We start from the raw sequence: 20,911 nt of genomic DNA, 5'->3' as shown, positions 1-20,911 counted from the left end.
TTGACGGGTCTAGTTCAATCCCTTGGCGACTGACGATGAAACCTAGCAATTTTCCGGCAGGGACTCTGAAGGCACACTTTGCAGGATTCAGTTTCAGATTGTACCTTCGAGCCGATTAAAGAATTTCCTCAAGTCTGCTATATGATCTGTGCTTCTTCTGGATTTGATGATGACGTCATTCACGTGCACCTCTATTTCTTTGTGAATCATGTTATGGAAAATGATTGTCATGGCTCTCATGTAAGTGGATCCAGCATTCTTCAGGCCAAACGACATCATTTTATAGCAATACATCCCCCACGGAGTGATAAAAGCTGTCTTTTCTGCATCCTCTTCATCCATCCAAATTTGGTGATATCCCGTAAAGCAATCCACAAAAGACTGGAGCACATGCTTGGCAAAGTTGTCGATCAGTATGTGTATATTGGGCAACGGAAAATCATCTTTGGGACTTGCTCTGTTTAAATCCCGATAATCGACACATACTCTGACCTTCCCGTCCTTCTTCGGAACTGGCACAATGTTGGCTAACCAGGTTGGATATTCAACCACTCTGAGAACCTTGGCTTTGATTTGCTTAGTGACTTCCTATTTTATCTTCAAACTCATATCTGGCTTGAATTTTCTGAGCTTTCGTTTCCCTGGTGGGCACGTGGGATCGGCGGGTAACTTGTGAGCCACTATGGATATGCTCAGACCAGTCATATCATCATAAGACCATGCAAAGATGTCTTCATACTCTTTTAGGAACTGAATATGCTCTTCTTTCTATGATGGTGATAGGTGAATACTTATACGGGTTTCCTTGACCGTTTCGGAATCTCCTAAGTTAACTGTCTCAGTTGGCCAAGTTAGACGTAGGCTTGTTTTCAAAATTTTCCACCTCTCTGACAATTTCCTCAGGTATTACATCATCTTCCATATCCTCTGAATCACTATCCTTATCCTGCGTTGTCTCATTACATGTCACAGTCGTAGGTTCATCGGGATAAGTAATAATAACGCTGTAGAGAAAACGTAAAGGATAATAATAAATACTAAAAATAGCAATTCATTAAATAAATCTTAAAAACATCAAAACAAGTACGGCTCTATGACTCGAGCAATTATTTCAAAACAAAAACGTTCAAAACAAAATACTGAAAATGTCTTAAATGCTCAAGATTGCTTTTAAAAAAATAAATTGTGCTAATTGCCAGGCTACCCAGGAACTCAACGGGCCAGGGATAGTGCAACAGTCCAATTCTTGAGGATAGTTCCTTTCTCCATGGTCTGAATAGTAAGGTCTTCCTCCTCCTCCTCCTCAGATATCACATTGCAGTCCATGTCTTCATCATCCAGAAACAAATTCCTTAGGCCAACTAAAGCTTCATCTTGTTCAGATCCCCATATCACGTCAGTTTGTTGAAATGTCTGGTGCAAATTCGGTATTGGTTGTTCCAGCGGATAATAAGGACCACGCCATGGTGGCGACCAATCCTGACACTCTTGCCAAGTGTATTCATACCCAAGCCCAAAAGTTGTACCATGGCGCTTTAACTGTACCAGTTTGGTGATCCCTTGGAGATTCTTGCCGAGACCCTTGCCGGGTTCATACCCTGTCCATGCCAGTATGCTTTCTATCTTACAAAATTACACCAATTTTCTTTCTCAATTGCGTTGACGTGCTCGATGCGATGGTATGTTTCTACACCAAACTTCCTTCTATTCTCGACGACCGGAACAGTCTGATTGGTATAAATGGGGTTACTCCCGTCTCCATAGATGATCACTTCCTGATGATTCCATTCAAACTTTACAGCCTGATGCAGAGTAGAAGCTACGGCCCCAGCGGCGTGTATCCAGGGTTGTCCCAACAGCAGGTTGTAGGTTGCAGATATGTCCAATGCTTGAAACTCGACATCAAACTAGGTCGGTCCCATCTGTAGGCTGAGGTTGATCTCTCCAATTGTGGCCCGTTGAGACCTATCAAATGCTTTCACATTCATACTCCATGCTCGTATCTCATACAGACCAACCTCTTCAGAGTAGTCAGCGGACATATGTTGAGACTTGAACCCCCATCTATTAGGACCCTGGCGATGAAATTGTCCTCAAATTGCACTGTGATATGTAGTGCCATGTTGTGGCTTAGTCCTTCTGGTGGCAGCTCATCTTCATGAAAAGTGATTTTGTGGCTTTCCAACACCTGTCCTACAAGTGTGGCCATTTCTCCACTGGTAATGTTATTGGGTACATAGGCTTCATTCAACACCTTTATCAGGGCATTTCTCTGTGCCTCAGAGTTTTGCAGTAGTGATAAAATGGATATTTGAGCAGGGGTTTTGTTCAGATGATCAACCACACAATACTCTCTTGCTTGCACCTTTCTCCAAAGGTCATCTGGGCCAGTCTCACTGACAGGCGGCTTAGAGGAAGCTTCTTTGCTTGTTCCTCCCAAATGCTCGGGTGTATAAACCCTACCGGTTCTGGTCATGCCCTGTGCTGCACCTGTTTCTTCCATTTTTACCTTCCCTTTCCTTCTTGCCTCCGCAACATAATCCCATGGTATAGCATTAAACTTATAAGATGGCGTAGGTGCTACCATCACGGTGAAGGGTGTTGTTACTTCAACCTCAAATGGAGTTGGTGCGGCTATCTTAACTTCAATCGGCACCTGAGTTTGCACTACAATGGGTGTGAGGGTGACTGGAAATGTTTTAGGATCATCCCCCTCCCGAATGAGTCCAATTGACCCTTCCGGATCCCATTCTTCGGGTCTCTATCACGTTCACTCCCTCACCTCTGTGATCTGCGAGAGGATTGTTACGGACATTGGATGCAGTCTCCTTTGCCTATATGACTTTAGTGTTAATTAATGTTTGGATCTTGTCCTTCAGAGTGCGACATTCATTAATGGTGTGACCCTTCATGCCCGAGTGATAGGCACATGTCTTGTTTGGGTTAATCCACTGGGAAGAGTTTTCCATAGCAACATCGGGAATGGGAGTGACATAGCTGCAACCTTCAGTCTCTCGTAAAGTTGGTCTATGGGTTCAATCGGAGTGTATTATCTGGGTGGTCTGCGGTCGAAATTTGGTCTTGGTTTTTGGTAATTTTGGTGGGCTGGTGGTGAATGATAGTATTCTGGCTGAGTGTTATAAGTATGGTAAGTGGCTGCAGGTTGTTGGTATCTGGGAGGTGAAGGCTGATATGTGGGTGGAGGTGTTTGGTATGTAAGAGGAGACTTTGGACCTTGGGCTACCATCACTGCCCCTACTTCCTTCTTCTTGGAGATACCTCCCGACTGTAAGGCTTTGTTTGTAGCTTGGAGTGCTTCAAAATTTGTCACTATTCCTCTTTTAATCCCCTTTTCTATTCTTTCTCCCATTTTGATGATATTAGAGAACTTATGGTTTTCAATAACCATCAACCTTTTATAGTACTGCGGATCCTGAGCTCTGACAAAGAACTTATTCATCTGTTCTTCTTCCAGTGCTGGCCTTACCTTTTGCGGCTTCAGACCTCCATCGAGTAGCATAATCGCGGAAAAGTTTCAGTTGGCTTCTTCTTAAGATTTTGAATGTAGAAAACGTCTGGTGCGTTTTTCGTATTAAACCTGAACCGGTCCATAAAATTTGATGCCACGCTCACCCAATTAACCCATTTCTTTGGGTTCTGACTGATGTACCAAGACAGGGCGTCCCCAGTGAGGCTCCTCATGAACAGCTTCATGCGGATTCTTTCATCCTTGCCAACCCCTACAAGCTTGTCACACTACGTTCTTAAATGCACCTTTGGATCACCAGTTCCGTCAAACATTTCAAACTTAGGAGGTTTGTAACCCTCCGGCAATTCTACATCTAGCTGAATACACAAATCCTCATAATTTAGACCCTCAATGCCTTTACCACCTTCGACTCTTTGAACTCTGCCAGTAAGCTTCTTGAGTTCTTCCGCCATGTTCTTGATGAGCAGGTCCTTCTCAGCGGATTCAGGTATGTATAGGGTCTGTTGTGGGGTGTGCAGTAAAGTTCCACATATATGGGATTGCTTTGATGGACTCCAGGAATCTGGGCATAGTGGTGGTCGTTGGTTGAGTTTTGGGGATCAGGGGTAGGTTGTGGTGCGTTTTGAGGAATGTGATAGGTGGTGGTTTGTGGATACTGAGTTGGATGGTGATAATGCTGTGGAGGGGTAGGTACTGGTGGAGGATTAGGATTTTGAGGAGGTGCGGTGTATTGCTGAGGTGCGGGAGCATTTTGCGGATTTTGGTTTTGTGTGTTTTGAGGAGGTGCCGGGTTTTGGGCGTTTGTGTTCTGTTGGTTGATATCGGGGACATTTAGGGTGAGGGAAAGGTTTGCCAAGTTCTGGACCTGCTCAAGCTCTCCTTGTAACTCCAGTATTTTCTGTTCCAAGCGCAGGACCAAATCGTTCTGTGCTGGAGTACTTCGGTCATCCGAAGTTTCAACGTTTTCTGCATTGTCTCTCCTGTTACCACTTAAATCGTCCATCTTTCCTTTCCCTTTGCTTTTCCCTTTAGGATCTCTTGGTGGAGGAGGAGGTGGAGGACCTCTGGATCTAGTGTGATATGCGGATGATGCCAGTATGCACGAACCAACCTTGGGGAATGGGAATAAACAAAAGGTAACCAATTTAGTAAGGGGTATTGAAAGAATGCTTGCAATATTAAACATGCTTTGCAAAATAAATTTGCGTCCTAATTTGGGGGACCTCATTGTGCCCGAGGTAGGCCTAGCGACATATAGACTTGGAGAAAATTGATGCACAATAATTGTGTCATTCCATTAATTTGAAAATAAATCAAATCTTTACTAAAACGACAATAATAAGAGAGTTACTAATGGCATATGCCTTATTACAATCGAAATCTAAACTAAACTAGAAAGCAGTAAAACAACATTCCCCTAATCGACTCTGTCTCAGAAGGACCTTCCCTGTGCTTGGCTCTTTGACTCGATCGATCAGATTCCCCAAGTCGCGCATATCCAGCAATAGATTTTCCACCAATCCAGCAGCAATGGTAGGATGTTTTGGATCATGCCGAACCTGGGAACTTCGTGCTTCATTTTTTGCAAACAAATAGAGTTAGCCCTTCCCCTTCCAGATTCGACTATTTACACACTAATGATCAACATATTGGCATATCTTCTCCAAGCAATGCACATAACGTGATGGTGTCCATTGGGATTGTGGAAATCCCGTCGGACTTTGGACAAGGCTTATCTTAGCGGGATATCACGTTGAAAATGTTATAACCCGTGCTAGGTTTAACATGATGAATGTACATTTATATTGGAATAAGGTTTCTGGAATGGTCTAGACTGATACTCTCAAGTGGACAACTTGAGAGGAAAAGGCACGGGACCGTCGACTGCACCGCTGATCGACTAGTCTACCGCAAATATGCCTTTCCGATTTAAAAAGGGTAATTTTGGAAGAGCGCGGACACTCATCAAGCGCCACTTATATTGATAATTGGAACGAGTGGAATATGATGTGGAGCATGCTTTATGCAGAGATAATAACACATTGCCAAGTATTGCATGATAAATTTGTAGAAAGCGGTAAATACAATATTAAGGTAAAACATAAGGAATATAAAAGAAAGACAAAGGAAAGAAGTTAGTTCGCGGAATATATGAGAATGTAATAAAGCAAGCAAGGGAGTAGGGACGAGAGAGGCATAATATAGCAATCTTTAAACAAATGAAGAGCAATTATAGCAAATAAGGGTGAATAGGAGAGGGATACGCATGTTACAACCAATTTAAGCAAGGAAAGGGTGAGAAGGGAAGGGATTTGCATATTTAAACAAGTAAAGGGAAAATAGAAGAGGGATGAGCATGTAACAATGAATTAGACAAATAAAGGAAAATGGGAGAGGGATGAACAAGTTGCAGCAAATAAAACGGAAGAAGGAAGCACGTTTTATCAAAGAAAACTAATCCATAAGCCAAATTCACTATGGTAAGAGCCTAAGTGTAAATTCCAGCAGAGTCGCCATGCCGTCGAGCCCCTTTTTCTCGCAAAATCAGGTTTGACACGTGACAACTCTTTTAAAGGAAGGGTTAAAAGAGAAGAGTGGCCACCTTAATTTTTAAGGTGCGTTAGGGCACCTATTTGCAAATGACTCAGGTTCAACTAGTTTGTGTCACCAAAGATCGGGTAAGTGCTCGAAATTACCTCGAAGAGAAGGTGTTAGGCACTCTTCGAGGTCCACAACTGTGGGTCCGGGCCGAACTTGAATTATATGGATTAGTCAAATAAACAAGGAGAGAGAGAGAGCACAAAGTTTGGGAATTTTATCATTATAAAAGACTTTGAGTAAATGAATACAAACACTTGATAAGGCAAAAGGGAAATAAGATGGGGGTCCTATGATTCATAAATAATACTTTGTAACTCCCTCAAGATGGGTTGTTACTCATATTATTCAGCGGGCACAGACAATCATCTCCTGCTACCCGATTACTATCTTTAAGTTGTTACCTAAAGCGCACTTGTTCAATTATAAGTCGTACCTTATGCGTGCACTACCCATCCCATACCTTTGTCCAGGAGGCATTGGACCTCTATTTTGGGTGGTTCTAGACTTTACTTAGGTTGCTCAGAACATGTCAAAACTAGGCGACATACAAAACACGTTGGACTTCACATATAGGCAATTAAAGGCTCAAGTTAGCCTCCACACTTAAAACACCAAATGCACGCGAACAAGTTTTCATGTTATGCAGTTCAATATTAAGGAATTTAAATCCCTATATACATGATTTCTACGTGATATGCACCAAGGCATGCAAGCAATTTTAGGAAGCAGCATTATTCACAGACCGGATTGCAAGGTTGTTACACATTGATTATTAAGAAGGCAAATTCCCAGTTATTAGTCCTGCAACTGTTGTGCTTAGGTGATTTTTGATAATGAGAGTAGAAAATCAGAATTACTCATGCTTTTGATAACGGCCTAAGTGAGCGATGAACAATGTTAAGAGGGGTGCCATTACCAGTTATTAAGGCAAACAGTGGCATCCTATAGGCAGGATTTCTAACGATTAACATTTGGGAACCTGATTTTATTGTTAAACGTTACAGGCAGGTTTTCTAGGTGAATAATGCGATGCAAGGACAAATAAAGGGATTAGAGTCCTATAGGCATGATCTCTAGTGGATACACTGCACTAATGCAAATTAGAGGGGAGTTCCAGGATATTTATTTCCAACGGCCAGGTTCTCTAATAACATATAGCAACAAAGATATTGAGGCATTTGAGCTTATGCTTTGCCAAGAATCAAGTAGTGCAAGTGTGTGCTTTTCCTAATAGCATGATTCTACAGTATGCATAGAGAATGAATAACATAAAGCTAGTGCATCATTCAATCCTATAGACATGTTATCTACCCATCGCATATTAATATTAGAATCTATCCCATCCCCTTTTACTAGCATCCCAATCGTTTATACAAAGATATTATTACAGACCCAAATTAATAAGTAAAGTAGTAATATTACATGACAATAGACAGGCATATAGCAGGCCCCAAATAAAACAACTAAATACCCAGCCTTGTTGGGCCTTCAATATTTCTGACATAGTGTACTTAGTCCTTCAACAAAGAACCACACGATCACACGATAGTTTATACACCAAGTGTTGCACCACTTGGAACAACCAGTATAGAACACAATACATGATAGGGAAGTAGAGCATTAGAGACAGTTTTGGAGGTTGAGGAAATGACTAGAACCTAGCCCTAGTGTGTTAGAGTTCACAAGGGCCTCAATTGGACCCCGAGCAGTGCTCTCACTAGGGAGGCCAACAATAGGACCGAGATAGCCTTGGCGTTCAGCCGACTAAGAATAGGAATTTAGAATGTATGAGTAAGAAGTAACGAGGGTAGACAGAGATCGTTGAACGGAGCATACAACACAAATGGTTAAGCAAGCCAGTTGGTTCAGCAAGGTTCACATAGAAAAGTATCACATAAACAACCATCATAGGAATTAGGACAAGAAATAGGTTTGCAAGCATACATAGGTTGCACTAGTAGACATCTAAGGGTCTAAATTAAGTTAAGTTTAATCAACACTTGAACACAATGGGGGATACACATATTGATAATAACAGAAAGGAGAGAATACCAGATGAACCAAGGCATACTGGAAAACATGTTAGCATTAAAGTCCTAAAAAAATAGAGTGTTTGTCTTTTAGAAACCCAGGATAGTATGAAAGCAAGGGAGGAAGAAAGATGGAAGATAAATAAAATAATAAACAAAAACAGAAAAAAGGATAAGTGGCACCAAATAATAGCAACTGGGAATACAATACTCGAGGCGAACAAAACCACATAACATAATAAAAATCTAAGACTATGAAGGGACTTGCCTACTACTAAGACTATCAGTGAACAACTATAAACTACCAACTAACCTTCTACCTTAATCCTCGACCTCCACCCTCTCCTATCAAGGGTCATGTCCTCAGTGAGCTGAAGCAGCGCCATGTCCTGCCTAATCAGCTCTCCCCAATACTTCTTAGGCCTACCTCGACCTCTTCTCAAACTCTCCATGGCCAACCTCTCACACCTCCTAACTGGAGCATCAATGCTTCTTCTCTTAACATGTCCAAACCATCACAGCCTCGACTCCCGCATCTTGTCCTCCACGGAGGCTACTCCCACTCTGTCCCGGATATCTTCATTCCTAATCCTATCTCTCCTGGTATACCCACACATCCATCTCAACATCCTCATCTCTGCTACTCTCATCTTCTGCACGTGGGAGTTTTTGACTGGCCAACACTCAGCCCCATACAACATAGCCGGTCGAACCACCACTCTATAAAACTTACCCTTAAGTCTTAGCGGCACATTCCTATACACAAAACTCCGGAAGCGAGCCTCCGCTTCATCCATCCCGCTCCAATGCAATGCGCGACATCTTCATCAATCTCCCTGTTTCCCTGGATAATAGACCCGAGATACTTAAAACTCGCTCTCTTGGGGATAACTTGAGCATCAAGCTTAACCTCTACGTCTGCATCGTGGGTCCCGTCACTGAACTTGCACTCCAAGTATTCTGTCTTGGTTCTACTCAGTTTGAAACCTTTAGACTCCAAGGTCTGTCTTCAAACCTCCAACCTCGCGTTAACTCCGCTACGCGTCTCGTCAATCAACACTATATCATCGGCAAATAGCATGCACCAAGGCACCTCCCCTTGGATATGACGTGACAATACATCCATCGCCAAGGTAAATAAAAATGGGCTAAGAGCCGATCCCTAGTGCAACCCCATCACCACAGGGAAATGCTCCGAGTCACCACCCCCAGTCCTCACCCGAGNACACTTGATAAGGCAAAAGGGAAATAAGATGGGGGGGGGGGGGGGTCCTAAGTTTTTTAGCCTAAAGGATCACCCCGAGCAACATAAATAATACTTCGTAACTCCCTCTAAATGGGGTGTTACTCATATTATTCAGCGGGCACAGACTATCATCTCCTGCTACCCGATTACTATCTTTAAGTTTTTACCTAAAGCGCACTAGTTCAATTATAAGTCGTAACCTATGCGTGCACTATTCGTCCCGTGCTTATGGTCCAGGAGGAGTTGGATCTTTATTTTGGGTGGTTTTAGACTTTACTTAGGTTGCTTAGAAAATATCAAAAATTAGGCGACATACAAAACACATTGGACTTCACAAACGATGCAATCAAAGGCTCAAATTAACCTCCACAATTAAACAACAAATGCACGCGAAAACAGATTTTCATGTTAGGCCGTTCAAGATTAAAGAACTTAAATCCCTATAGACATGATTTCTAGGTGACCTGGATTCAAATATTACTGCCTTTAGTGGTTTAGGCGAGGAAGCAGTAGACCATTTACTGTTAACGGTGGTTTTAGATACCAGTTTTAGAAAAGTGACATTGTCCTATGGGCATGATATCTAACAGTAGCATAGTTAAACAAATGAAGATAATTCTGGAAATCCAGCCTTGACAAGCGGATAATATTAAGCGAGTGACAGTCCTATAGGCAGGATTTCTAGCAATTGACAATTGAATTTTGATTTTATAACCCATTACCTCTTAAACATGTTATCTAGGCGGAGCAGTAGATGATTGGTTAATTAAGGTCCTTTAGACATGATTTCTAGGTGAAAATTAATGGAACATAAACTGGTGAGATCCTATAGGCATGGTATCTATTGAATATGATGCAATAATGCAAATTAATAGAAAGTTCAACGATATTTCCTACAGGCAGGTTCTCTAACAACATATAGCTACAAAGATATTGAGGCATTTGAGCTCACGCTTCACTAATAAACAAGTAGTGCAAGTGTGTGTGTGTTTTTCCCAATGGCATTCTCTCTACAGTGTGCACGGGAGTGAATAACATAGAACAAATGCACCATTCAATCCTATAGGCATGTCATCTACCCATCGCATATTAATATTAGAATTTTCCCCATCCCCTTTTACTACCACCCCAATCGTTTATACAAAGATACTATTACAGACCCAAATTAATACGTAAAATAGTAATATTACATGGCAGTGGACAGGCCTATAGCAGGCCCAAATAAAACAACTAAATACCCATCCTTACTGGGCTTTCAACATTTCTAACATAGCATACCACACGATCACAGGTCCATAGGGGAGTTTAAACCACTTTCAGTGAGCTACAGCACCAAGTATTACATCACTTGGAACAACCAGTATAGAACACAATACATGATAGGGAGGTAGGGTATTAGGGACGGTTTTAGAAGTTGAGGAATGACTAGAGCCTAGCCCCTAGTGTGTGAGAGTTCACAAGGGCCTCAATTGGACCTTGAGCAGTGCTCACACAAGGGAAGTCAACAAAGAGCCTAGGTAGCCTTGGCTTTCAGCCGGCTAAGAATAGGGATTCAGAATACAAAAGCAACAATTAAAGAGAACGGACAGAAATTCCCAGGATGACCATACAGCATGACTGGTCAGGTAGACCAGCAAAATTCAGCAAGGTTCAGTAGCAAAGCATCACATAGAAAAACATCATAGGGAAAGGAAAACAAGTGTGCAAACATACGTAGATTGCACTAGTTGACATTTAAGGGTCTAAAATTAAGTTAAGTATGACCTAAAGCCATATCAACACTTGGACATAATGGAGGGATACATATATTGATTATCACAGAAAGGAGAAAATAGCAAATGAACCAAGACATACTGGAAAAAACATGTCAACATAAGAGCAACGTCCAAGTCGATTGAAAAATAGAGTGTTTGCCTTTAGAGAATTAGGATAGCATGAAACAGGTTTAAACAAATCTCAGAGCAGTATTACAAAACACTCCAATATACAGGACTCAGTAAAAGTTAATTCAAGTAAAGGGGTTTCCATTGAGCTAGGGCATTATCTAAACACAATATGCAAAACAGCATATAACCACAATATTGAAGTCCAAAATTAACATGTTAAGATGCTACAGGGTATAGAACTAATCTTACGAGATAAGAGATCATAGAGTGAAAATTATAGTGAAGCATGACATGAACAGTAGACTATTCTTATGCGTCAATTAACACAGAATGATATCAAAGTTGAACACCATCACAGTTGAACCAAAGTTCAGATACATGTGCAGAAAGAAGGAAAGAAATTAAACATTATGAGGGTCTAAACACTAACTAGTAGCAGAATTAAAAGAGTGCAGAGTGTAGTAGAAAAAACCCCAAATCCCCGATGCTTCAGAGTTCACAAGAGCCTCGAGAATGGGATCCGAGCAGTGCTTGCACCGGAGGAGGTTATTCAATAGTTTTAGAGAGTTTGAGGGTAACAGTGAGTAAGTGAGAGAGTAGTGAAAAACAGTAGCCGGAATCAGGATTCAAAAAGTCTCTCCCTCTAAAGGGTTTCATGAGAGGGGTTTATATAGTATAGAAATCGAACAAGTAAACATGAAAAATAAATTATTCAAACACAAATAAGGAAAGATATACTATAATCAATTAGAATAGGGTTTTTAGGGTATAAACAAAGGGGTTCAGTAAATCAACAGGGAAACAATTATCATGCAAATAATACTAGAATAAAGGAATACAGAAGATTAAACAGAGAATAAGGAAAATATCATACCAAAAATCATTTGGAGTCAGATTTAGGGCAAAATAAAGTAGAAAATAGGGAAACATGGCAGATTAAACAGAAATATGGAAAAGAATAGTCAAACACGAAAAAGGAAAACTATCAATCAAGAACCAGCAAGAAATAAGGGAAAATTTCAAACCCTAGTTCGAAAAGGAAGCATGGATAGTCGAAGATCTCACTGAATCGGACCATATAGAGTGCATATAAACGAAATATCGTCTAAATTTCAAGGATTGAAGGCGGTGGAATCCCGTTTAGGTACTGGTACTTGCCAAAATTGGGGCAAGTATCATATAACATCATAATCTTGCAGATAATAACGAGGTAACACATAAAAGGCAAGTAAATCACAGAGGGAGTCCATGATTTACTCGGATTTGGAGATGATGGGGGAGGCGGCTAGGGTTTCTGAAGGAGGGAGAAGAGAGATGAGAGGATACAGAGGCGGCAGGCAAAGGGGGAATGGGGTTAGGGTTAGGAGTTAGGTTAATTAAAGGGAGGGTTTAATTGTGGGTCGTTGATCTTGAGAGATCAACGACAAGGATTAAAAGAAAGCTGGGGTGGGTCGTGTAAAGCGTGTACCGACTGGGTTGGGGTTAGTGGGTTATTTGTGTTGGGCTTGGGGTAATTGGGCTGAGGTTTGGGGTAATTGGGCTGAGGTCTGGGTAGTTTTAGGTCCGAAAATAGGTAAGAAATTAGGCTATCATTTAAATACCCCAAAATTTATCAAAATAATTTATAAAAAATGCTTAATAAATGAATGAAAATATTATTTATGCACCGAAATACTTAAAATAATAAATTTGTATTATTAAAATATAAATTTGCTAATAACATAGAATAAAGAGCCTTTATGTATGAATATAGGTCATTTTTGCAAAATTAGATAAATAGCCTGAAAAATACTAATATAATTATAGAAATAGAATAAAAATATTTGAAAACATATATTATAGGTGCAAGATAATTATTTCAGGAAACTATGTCATCACAAAATAATTTAAAGGATAATTACTGGATATTTAAATATAAGAAAATTAATTTTAAAGCTCTAAAAATTATGGAAAAAATTATATAAAATATTTGTATAGGTTTGTAAACTAAATGATGATGCAAATTGATGTTTTAAAAGTAAATATACTATTTCAAAAAATATGAAGGCAAAATTGGGTATCAACAACTCCAACATTATTATCTCTTATTTTTGTTTTACAAACAAAGCGATTAATTCATCTTCTCCAATACTATATGATTCGAATATTATTTTTTTAAATGAAATGAAATAATTCATTTATGGAGGACTTCTCTCTAAGTTAAATACGAGAATTTTCCACTTTCCTAATTTGGCGCTCTCTCTCTCCCTTGCCTTACCTTCCGCACTTCCAAATGATGCTTTAAATTGATCTTATCAACTCGTGACCTTTCAAGTATTCAAGTTTTTCTAGTACTATCGATTGTTACTTTTGTTTCGATTACTTTATTATCTTATTGTTGTTTAATATCGTGCGATAATTTCATATATTTGACGTTATTTACCCTACTTGCTTGTTGTTTGGATGCTAATTTGTGCGACAATTGCGGTTAATAGAGCTTATTTCATGTGTAGGAATGTTTGGACATGAATTGGAGAAAAGTTGCACGAAATGGTACCCAGAGCTACAAAATGGAGCAATAAAAGAAGACGTGCAAGGCAATAAAAAGTCATGGCCATAGACAGTGCAAGGCATTGTCCAGGGCACTATCATTGGCGTCCCAGACAGTGCCTTGCGCAGAAAGAATGGTGCCACAGATAGTGCCTCGCGCTGACGATGCCATCCGAGCAAATTTTAATTCCTCATTAGTTTTGGACATGTAGAATTTGGCCCCTACCCTATAAATACCTAATAAATGATGAAAAGTGCATATATTTGAGTATATTTGCATATTAATTCTTGTTTGAATCGCAGGAGTTTATGTGGTTTTCGAAGTTATATATGCTCATTATGTGTTTCTTATGTGTAGGAACGAGTTTGGATGATAAATGATTAAAATATGACAATTTGATACAAAAAGAAAGAGATGGAAAGAATTAGGAGCTCCTCTATTCTCGTGCGTAGCACGAAAACGGACACGAATAAAGGAGAAAAGTGAAGTAACAAAACAATGAAGCGAAGCAAAGGCACGGATCGCTTCGCGAAATGGAAGAATTTCAAAAGCTGAATCTGCGTCAAAGGGCGCGCGCTGCGCGAAGACAGATGCGGATTCCCAGCTTCTCCCATTCGAAGTTGGATTGAAAACTTCCGCCCCTCATCAACCCTAGGTCATATAAATACATCCTAAAATACCACTTTGAAGGGAGAGAAGACTTTAGGGAGGCAAGAATACGCTAGGAGCAAGGAGGAGAAGGATTCAATTTCACATTTTCCTCTTTCTTCCTCTATTTCCATTATGGTTATGAATTCTAGTATTGCAGTTTTGCATACTATTATGAATAGCTAATTTGTTATTTAGGGTTTTGGTGGAACCTTTTAGATGATGAATTCTTGTTATGTTTTTATATAATTGAGCCGTTGGATTTCTCTACCTGTTCAACTACGTATTTGTTGTTGTTGATTGAATGGCCATCAATTGCTTGTGCCTATTTAATGTGTATTGCTTGGAAAAGGGTACATATTTAGGTAGTTGTTGAACAATATCACTCCTAATGTATGTGAGGTATCAATACAGAGGGTTTAAAGGTATGATTAGGAATAACGAAGCCTTGGTGCAATCTTAGTGAGCGGTGCACTAGTGCCAGCTATCGTAGTTCGGAAGAATATGTCTAGTAAATTGTGATAGTTGCTCGGAAGAGAATTATGACACCCGAAGCACTCACGATCGGTAGAGAATATTTAGGCGAAATTATAGAAAACACAGCGGGAAGGATTCCGACAATTGGGGAAATCATAACTCTAGACCTCCTTAATCTTGTCTCCAATTATTATCCTTGTTAATTGATAGTTTTACTGCTTTTTAGATTTTTAGTTAATTAGATAGAAATAAACATTATAATCTTTATAATTAGGAAATTGTTTGGACTTGCGTTTCTTAGCAATATTGAAAAACTGTAGCTAAGCCTTAGTTCTCTGTGGGATTCGGCTCTGGACTTGTAAATCAGATTATATTTGTAACGATCGCTTAGTCTTTTTTATAAGGCATAGTTGGGCGTGATCAATACCCCTTAAAGTTAGTTTTATGAGGGTTAGACATAATAAGGGAAGACATTATTGGGGAGAGAGATATCATTAGAGAGGGGTTTCAACCCAAGGAGGCAAGAACACGCTAGGAGTAAGGAAGAGAATTCTTCTACGAGTTTTTCACTTCCTTTTTTCTATTTTTATTATTGGTTATGAATTCTAGTATTGTAGTTTTGAATACTATTATGAATAGCTAATTTGTTATCTAGGGTTTTGATGGAACCTTTTCTAAGATAAATTCTCGTTATATTTTTATATAATTGAACTGTTAGATTTTTCTACTTGTTCAACTACGTGTTTACTGCAGTTGATTGAATGGCCATCAATTGACTGTACCTATTTAGTATGTATTGCTTGAGAGATGGTACATATATAAGTAGTTGTTGAACAACATCACTCCTACTGTATGTGAGAGATCAATATGAAGGGTTTAAAGGCGGGATTACAGATGACGAAACCTTGGTGCGATCGTAGTGAGCGGTGAATTAGTGCCAGCTAGCGTAGTTCGAGAGAATATGTCTAGTAAATTGTGGTAGTTTCTCGAGAGAAAATTACGACACCAGAAGTACTCATGATCATTAGAGAATACTTAGGAGAAATTATAGAAGACGTAGTGGGAAGGATTCCGACAATTGGGGAAATCATAACTCTAGACCTCCTTAATCTTTTTTCCAACCCTTAGTATCCCTAGTTGTTAATTTACTACTTTAGTTTGTTAGTTAATTAGTTAGATATAAGAATCTTAATATTTATAACTTAGAAATTGTTCAAACTTGTCTTCTTAGTGATATTGAACAGTTATAGTGAAAACTTAGTTCTCCGTGGGATTCGATTCTGGACTTTTAGACCGGATTATATTTGCAACGACCAGTTATCCTTTTTAGGACTAGAGTTGGGCGTGAACATTGTTATTTCTTCTTTTCATTAGAGTATCTATTACTGCTTTTCTTTTCAACAATTGTGACTATGTTTTTACTGAGCCGAAGGTCTATCAGAAACAATCACTATACAAGGTAGGTGTAAGGTCTGCGCATACACTATTCTTTCCGGAGCCCACTTGTGAAATTATATTTGTTTTGTTGTTGTTGTTATTGTACCGCGTATTCAAATTTCTAGGGGTGGGTATAATAACTAAGTATTGATTTCCGGTATACGGTCTTCGATATTGGGATATCAATATTTCGGTTCTTCGGTTCAGTGTTCGCTCTTACCAAACCTCTTTTATTATGCATATTAAGTAGCTTAATTTAGCTTTGAGTCCAACCACAAACCTAACCCAAATTTCATTTTTTCTTTTTAGCTTATTAGAATACATTGATATTACCATTTCAGTGACTACTACAAAAATTAAACTTGAGGAAATTTGGTTTATTTGTGCTGCGACTACCTCAAGTCAATGCCATATTATGTTTATTGCATCCAGGGCAGATTTAGGGGGCAGAAAGGGGTGCCTGAACCCATTTCGTCGGAATATTACATTGTATATATAATGCAAAATCAGTTATATATTTTATTTTGAATCTCCTTGGCACAACCTAAAAGCATAGCTCAGTGTTCAAGGGGGTTTAACTTTTTCTTTTTTTAAACCCCTTTAGCAGAAATCCTGCCTCTGATTGCATCAACTTTTACTGGTCTTTAAAAATAGAAAACGGATTTGGTCTATCATTAACTAAGAATTTTGATCTCCAACAGCTACTAAAAGATGTTTATTTACTACATCTAATAATTAGCAAGAATGATATGTGATTGTCCCACAATGTAACAGAACAATAATAACAACAACAACAACAAGCCCAATAAATTCTCACAAGTGGGGTCTGGGGAGGGTAAGATGTACGCGGCCTTACCTCTACCGTGGAAGGGAAGAGATGTTGTTTCCGATAGACCCTTGGCTGGAGAGCGGATAAAAAAAGTAATGGCAACAAATAGGAATAACAACAAGATAAAATAAGAATGAAGCCAAAAAAGCATTTAAACTCTAGATAGTAATAACAATCTATCACAAAAAGAACATAATGTAAAGGAACATTTAACTTTAAGTAATCTAGATTCAGAACACATAGCATGACTTCTACTTCGAACCCCTAAACAATGAGTAAAATTTCAGAATTTCGCAAGGTCAATAGCGCTACTTGGAGTGATTTTTGCTGTATTTCTATATTGTGAGTTTGTATTAGGGCTGGAGAGTGGGCCAGGACCGGTCCTAAATGGGCCTAAGTGGGCCGGTCCTAAGTGGTCCCGGGCTTCACGGGCTTTTTGTAGGAACCAACTGAGACCGGGACCACGAACTAATGGTCCCGGGCCTAAGTGGGCCCAACGAATAAACTTTCTATTTTTTTTAAATTTTATAGAAGTTAGAAAAAAAAAAGATGGTAATAAAAATATCTAAGGCAATGCATTATAATTTTTATTATAGCATTAACAAAACATGGCAATATCTTTCTTAGTCTTCCTCCCTCGTATGGAATGAGCACAACAAGGTGCTAATACCACCATTGAGAAGAAAAAGAAACTAATCAAGATGTGCCAAAATACAAGTTACATATTAATTTACATGGTATCTCTTACAAACTTCATAAATCCATTAAGGTCCGGAGGAATTTCCGTTGGTGGTGGCGGAAAAAAAGCTTGGTCATCACCGCTTCCGGGCGAAGCAGAATCCTCCGCAAGTTGAGCTAGCATTTCTTCGTAAGCTTCGTCTACCTCTGGTTGCGATTCAGCAAGTCCAAAATTTCTTCTCTCCGAACGGATCCAATCTCTAAAAAGTACTCATTTTGTTAAGCTCTCCTTCATAGACGCTATATAATCACCGAGTTGAAGTCTTGCTTGACTGAAAGCGCTCTCCGATGCCACTGTTGAAGCTTGAATAGTTAAAATATCTCGGGCCATCCTTGAAAGAATCAGAAAGCGTTTTTCTTTGTCCTTCCACCATTCCAAAATATTAAATGAGCTGTCAGGATTCACTTCCTCAATTCCCTGTGACAAATAAACTTCAAACTCATTTAGTTGTGAAAAATCACTAGTACTAGAACCCTGAGAACCCCTGAACCCGGCCCAAGCACTAAGTGGTCTTACTGCCGCAGTTCTTTTAGATGATTGAGAATCAGAAGAAGAAGGAGTTGGAACATTTGGTCTAGCCTGATCTAATGCAACTTGATAAGCATTATAAATAGTTTGAGCATTTATTTTAATTGAGGCTATTGCTTCCGAAAGTTTAGACAACTCATCTTCTTCAAGTGCTAAACCATTATAAACAATTTCATACCAAAATTGAGGACCTCCTAATTTCATAGTAGGATTTAACAAGGCAGCAACACCATAAATAGGGGAAATAGGGAAAATATATTTTTTAAACTATTTTCTCATTGAATCAATAGCTTGTTCATAAATTTTCCCACCCTCTGAAAAATGAGCAAACAAATTTGCATTGTCTTAGACCCGGTACTAAGGCCAACCTGACTAGGAGTAGGTACACTTGTCCCCTCGGTCAAGGCTTTCATACGAAAATATTTGATTTTATCTTGAGGGTGTATCGATATGTGTCTTTTCAAAGTTCCCGTCCCTCCCTCCTCCCCCGACCGTCAAAATATTTAAAAGCTAACTCCTTGCCATAAATTTTACACTTAGCCTTATTTTGTGGAATTAGTTGAGTAAAAAAAGGCCAAACAATAGATGTTTCTGACCGTTTGGGACATTGTCTAGAAAAAGTAGGGGTAATAACAGGAGGGTCAGACAGGGCATCATGTGGATTATCATTAGTTGGGTTAACTTCAGGAGCATGACTAGTGGGTGTATCGTCATCCGGTTGCGTTTCATCAAAATCTATTTCCTCCTCATCATCTTTATCAATAGTTGGATTAGAATAAAGAGCATTCATTAATTCATGGTTTAACTTTTCACCAACCCCAACATTATGGCAAAATTGACTCTCAGTAAATTGTAATAAACTATTATCGCTATCAAGAATTGCAGGTGTAGGGCGGATATGGGGTTTGGGTCGGGGAGTCGGGGGCAGTGGAGGAGGAACAGATTGGCCACTAGATTCGCCACTCTTGGATTTTCCCTTATTTTTACCAAAAAGTTTTTTAAGGAAGCCATCATAATTAATCAAATAATAGAAAATAAATAAAACAAACAAAACTATAATATTAAAAATTATGAGTTGGAACGAGTTTACCGAATTGACGAACAACTTGTTGAAAATTGATTATCGTTGAAGACTTTAATTCACCAACTTCATAATTTTTCACAAATTGTAACAATAAAGTAAGGAATTATAGAAGAAAATTAGAGAGAGATTGATGATTTTGTGAGAAAAATGAAAGAATGAGGGGGTATTTATAATTGAAAATAGAGAAAAAGTGTAATTATAAAAAGTTTGGGGTTAAAACAAAGTTGGGGAGGGGGGGGTAGGGGAGGGGGGGGGTAGTTAAATGGCTATTTTGTAAATAGCCAACGACTATTTTGGCAGAGAAATGACTACATTTTAAACGCCCTACCAGGCAGATTTTTTTTTTTTAAAATAAGAGCCGTTGGGCCCGTTTAGGACCGCTTGTACCGGCCCACTTCCCAGCCGGTCCCGGTCCCAATTGGTCCCGGTCTCGCGCGCCTCGTGCACAGGACCGACCCACTACCCAGCCCACCTCCCCACGGTCCCGGTCTTATACGGTTAGGACCGTTTAGGCCCACAACCCATATGGGCCGCGGTCCTGGGCCGGTCCCGGTCCTGGATCGGCCCACTTGCCAGCCCTAGTTTGTATAATACAGTCAGACCTCTCCATAACAACATCCCTATATAATAGCCATTACTATAAAAGTTGAGTTTTTTCGGAACCGAATATTATATTATATAATAATATATGTCCTTTATAACAACACTTCACTATAGCAGCCAAAAAAATTCGGAACAAACGAGGCTGTTATAGAGAGGTTTGACTATACAATCAGACCTCTCTATAACAACATCCCTATATAATAGCCATTCACTATAAGAATCGAGTTTTTTTCGGAATCGAATATTATATTATGTTATAATATTTGTCCTTTATAATAGCATTTCACTATAGCATTCAAAAAAATTCGGAACAAACGAGACTGTTATGGAGAGGTTTGACTGTACTTTGCCCAGATGATGTCTTTTTGTTACCTTGCTTTCATTTTACTAAATGAAATTTGATTCGGTTGATGTATGAAATAGGACAACAATTTGTTGTTGTCGCTGCATTTTCTATTGAAATTTCAAGCAAATTGATAAACCGAAGTCATACTGAATCAAATAAGAAATATTGAACGTATCGAACGACTTTGGTATGGTATTCAGTATACGTAGTTGATAAAATTAAATATTGAAGTATCAAATCGAAATTTTTAAATATCGAACCGAAGTACGGAACACACACCTAGACCAGTTTCGTCATGTTCAAAAATTCAAGCACTTCCAAATTTGCAGTATATTGAAAGTCAATGTTCTCATAGTATATTTTAGTTGATAAGACTTGCTTCGAGATGCAAAACTAGCAGCCGCAGGTCCCTTAGATGTAAAATATTCTAGACTATG

The sequence above is a fragment of the Nicotiana attenuata genome, unplaced genomic scaffold, assembly GCF_001879085.1.
Source record: "Nicotiana attenuata strain UT unplaced genomic scaffold, NIATTr2, whole genome shotgun sequence".
NCBI lineage: Eukaryota > Viridiplantae > Streptophyta > Magnoliopsida > Solanales > Solanaceae > Nicotiana > Nicotiana attenuata.
Note: the sequence above shows the minus strand (reverse complement) of the source record.